At 42.0% G+C, this 4,573-nt stretch overlaps 1 protein-coding gene across 1 annotated transcript in view; it reads right to left on the bottom strand.

The window, feature by feature from the left end:
* The window catches only part of Myo3a (myosin IIIA), a 216,471-nt gene that overhangs the window by 8,583 nt on the left and 203,315 nt on the right, over window positions 1–4,573 (bottom strand). The gene's annotated exons all lie outside the window — the stretch shown is intronic.

Genomic DNA, 4,573 nt, shown 5'->3' with positions numbered 1-4,573 from the left:
CTTTCGCCATCTCTTGCTTTTTGGTGTTAGATGTTCTTAGTGTCTCTGGCTAGAGCTTGTCCTGTCCCCGCTGCCCTGCAAGTCCCCAGTGACTCGTGGGGCCTGTTCCTCCAAGCTGGCTGCTCAGGTCTTAGAAACTCACCAGAGAGAAAATGGGGAGGCTCTCGCCAGAGTCTCTGGCTTAAGGCGTTCCCTGGAGGTAGGCCCTTCATTTGCAGGGAAGGGGCAGAGAAGGATGCTGATCCTCCTCTGTTACTCAGAAGCTGAGAGGATCCTGTCCCTGCCGCCCTGTGGCTCCCCTGGTAGTCGTGGGGCCTGTGTCTCCCAGCTGGCTGCTCTAGTCTCAGAAACTCACCAGGGAGAAAATGACAAAAGTAATTTTGAAAGAAAAAAAATCATAGGGGTTAAGCACTGCCAACAGGGATTGGTGCATGCTGAGAGTAGACATTTTGTGGGGTGTGGCAAAATGTCAGACACTGACAACCTTGGCAGGGTGAGTCACTGAAATGGTAGCAGGGCAGACTAAGTAAAGTGGCTGAAGAAAGACTAGGAGAATAGGCCCTGAGAGGAATGTCTCTCAATATCATTCTTTTGTCCTGATGGAGAGCAGAATATATGTGGTATTGAAGGTGGGCTAAGATTGTGCTATATGATGACTGCTGTCTGTATCTGGTTCAAAGGTTACCAGAAGTGATTTAGAAATGAGGATAGATATTAAAGATGAGAGTGGGGTGGAAGGAAGGGTGCGGAGAGGCACATAGGGAAAGACAAAGACAGAGACACACAGAGACAGAGGCGGAGAGATACACAGACAGAGACAAAGAGAGTCAGAGAGGCAGAGAGAGACACAAAGAGAGAGACAAAGACAGAGACAGAGAGGGAGACAGAAACACACAAAGACAGAGACAGAGATACAGAGACAGAGACATAGAGACAAAGGTAGAGACAGACAGAGAAAGAGACAAAGACAGAAGCACAGAGACACAGAGAGACAAAGGTAGAGATAGACAGAGAAAGAGACAGAGACAGAGAGATACACAAAGACAGAGACAGGGAGAGACAGAGAGAGACACACATGAGACAAAGACAGAGATAGAGAGGAGGCAGAGAGAAAGACAGAGGCAGAGAGACAGAGAGAGGGAAGAGGGGCAGAGAGAGACACACAGAGAAAGACAGAAACAGAGAGAGGCACACAGAGAGAGACAAGAGGCAGACACATACAGAGAGACAAAGACAGAGACAGAGAGGGGGCAGAGAGAGACACAGAAAGAGACAGAGAGACACACAGAGAGACTTAGAGAGGCAGAAAGAGAACACAGAGACAAAGACAGACATAGAGACAGACATAGAGACAGTAACAGACAGACAGACAGACAGACACAGACACATATCACTGCAAAACTATATTCTTGTAAAGACCCAGACTCAGAGAACAACTGAGAGGTTACACTTTATCTAGGAGGTTACACAGGTTACCTGCAGCCTGCTGAGGGTAGTTTGCATGATAGGAGTGTAGACCTGCAGTAAAAGGGTGTGTCTACACTGTGCTACTCCACTCTTCTTAATAAAATGGGAAAGATGATTCGTTAGAGAAAAGCCAGGGCAGTTAGATGGTTTGAGGAGAGGATGAAGTCTGAAAGTAATAGTCTTTAAAAGGAGGGCACTAGATTTCCAGGGGAGAGTAGCATTGGCAAATAATTACAACTATGTGTTTAAGATGTGTGGCTGGATTTTTTTATGTGGTGTTAGGCTGAGGTTTCAGCCAAGCTCACCTATAATGCAGAGAGACAAACTGGACACTAGGACTTGCCAGGTAAATATAGTTCAGAGAGAAAGGGGCAAAGTCATGGAGGATTTATTCTGATTTAATACTTTTATTTATTTGTTAATTTATTTTGGTGTATTTTGAAGAGGGTGTTGAAAAGAAACTTTGTCAAAGTCCTTCAAGGGATCTTGAACTTAGCAGATTCCTTACAGGGATGTTTTATACAGCACTTCAGTAGGTATCAACAGAATGTTATCTTTTGAATTACTGACTTGAATTCTCATATAAGAGTAGTTACCCGTGTCAGGCTCATCACACATATCAGCTCTAAATTTTCAGACACTACTGCAAGGCTTAGATACTTATACATAACACTAGTTGACACAGTTAGTATAATGGTTTGTATATGCTCAGCCCAGGAAGTGGCACTATTAGAAGGTATGGCCCTGTTGGAGTAGGTATGCCACTGTGGGGGTGGGCTTGAAGACCCTTATCCTAGCTACCTAGAAGTCAGTATTCTGTTAGCAGCCTTCAGATGAATATGTAGAACTCTCAGCTCTGCCTGCACCATGCCTGCCTGGATACCCACTTTGATGATAATGAACTGAACCTCTGAACTTGTAAGCCAGCCTCAATTAAATGTTGTCCTTTATAAGATTTGCATTGGTCATGGTGTCTGTAAATGGAAATATATACAATGTTCATTGATTGTAAGAGTTAATACTATTAAAATGTCTACATCACACAAATCAACCTACAAGGTCAACACAATACCTATCAAATTCCCAACTTTTTTTTAGCATAATAGGAAAAACAAATCTAACAATACATAAACCCTAAATACATAGCCAAAGGAAACAAAATGAATATTCTGAGAGATACCTATAGTCTAATGTCCACTGCAAGTGTCATTCACAATTCCCAAGACATGCACTTAAGCCACATTTTCATCAATGGATGAATGAATAAACATATGGCTGTTATATACCATGGGATATTATTCAGCCATAAGAAGAAGTAAAACTTCTAGGCAATATGGATAAACCTGGAAGGCATTATGCTAAGTGAAATATCAGTTAAGTACTACTCATGTGTAGAACCTAAAATGTCAAACTCCCAGAAAGGTGCACATCAGGGCTTTGAGACAGGGGTTTGGGGAATGTATTTATTAAAGGCTATAAAATTTTAGTCAGTTGGAATACATTTAAGAGATCTACTTAAATAGTGAGGATAATTCATAGCAATATATTGATTGCTTGAAACTTGCTTTAAGGTAGATTTTTAAGGCTATGCAATTTTAATCAGTTCAAGCTAGCTATTCCACAATACATATGTATTTCAAAATATTTCATTCTATATAATACATTTACACATTTTTAATTTATCAATTGAACAAGTCCATGAAGCACTATGTTTGTGAGGTGCACCTTCCTCAGGCATACTTAACCTTACTGGGCAATGGCAACAGGTGGTGTGTATATATATATAGTTGTAGCTCTGGGTGTATTCACATACACATAAAGCTATTCTTTATAAAATAATACAATTGGGCATATAATTTAGTCTCAAGTTTTGCTAATTGCTCCAAATTATAATTTAGAGCTATTCTTTTGTGTTTGTTTTCTGTTTTAAACCCAAGATCTTATTGATCTTACATACTATTGCTATGAATTACCATCTTTACAGTCTTCCTTAGTTTAGAAAAAGTCCTCACCTTTTGGAGTTACGTTGTTGAGCATTGATATGTGGATATCATTTCCCTCTAACCTCATGATCTTTTGATGTGAAGATTATAACTTTGGTACTTGATGTCTACCATGTCCTTAAGCTACCAGCATGATGCTCTGCGTAACTTGGCAACATTAAAGAGTGGTTAAAATCATTGACTCTTTGTTTACAGTGTCCTGTGTTCAAATTTTCCTGCTCCATCAATTATTATATAGGTGACTATCTATAGCCACTCAACTCTGGAGACTTCGTTTCCATACTCAGAAAGAGGGCAGCTGTAGTAACAGCCTCACCAGTTCAATGAGATGACAGCATAGTGCACAGAACAAAGCAAGCATTCACCCATTGCCAGCTCTGGCATCCTTTTTCTAGTGGATACTAAATACACATCCATAGATGCTGCAGTGTTTCTGGGATATAAAGGCATAACAGTAGGTTGGAATCTGTCAGCTAGTGGAAGAGAGGAGAGAAGAAGAGAATCACCATGACTGAAAGCGGGGAGGATCAAATTTAAGAGCTGTAGGAGAGAAAGCATCCAACAATGTAGGTGGAAAGCGAATGTGACCCTATGGGGTCAGGGCTGCCCAAAAGGTAACAGGACAGCAAAGATAAAATATAGATTTAGAAGGTGTTATCACTAGAAACTATTGTGGATGCCAGCAAGTGCTGAATGACTGGAACCTGATATAGCTGTCTCTTGAGAGGCTCTGACAGTAACACAGGTGTAGAGGCTCACAGCCATCCATTGGACTGAGTACAGGGTCCCCAATGAAGGAGTTAGAGAAAGGACCTAAGGACCTGAAGGGTTTGCAGCCCCTTAGGACGAACAACAATATGAACTAACTAGTACCCTCAGAGCTCCCAGGGACTAAACCACCAACCAAAGAGTACACATGGTGAGACTCATGGCTCTAGCAGCATATGTATAGTAGAGGATGGCCAAGTTGGTCATCAATGGGAGGAGAGGCAATTGGCCCTGTGAAGTTTCTATGCCCAGTGTAGGGGAATGCCAGGGCCAGTAAGCAGGAGGAAGTGGGGTGGTGAGTGGGGGTGGGGGAAGGGAACAGGGGTGTGTTTTAG

Source organism: Mastomys coucha, unplaced genomic scaffold (genome assembly GCF_008632895.1).
Source record: "Mastomys coucha isolate ucsf_1 unplaced genomic scaffold, UCSF_Mcou_1 pScaffold15, whole genome shotgun sequence".
NCBI classification, from domain to species: Eukaryota; Metazoa; Chordata; class Mammalia; order Rodentia; family Muridae; genus Mastomys; species Mastomys coucha.
The sequence above is the reverse complement of the archived record's forward strand: the minus strand, read 5'-3'. Positions and strand labels throughout refer to the sequence as shown.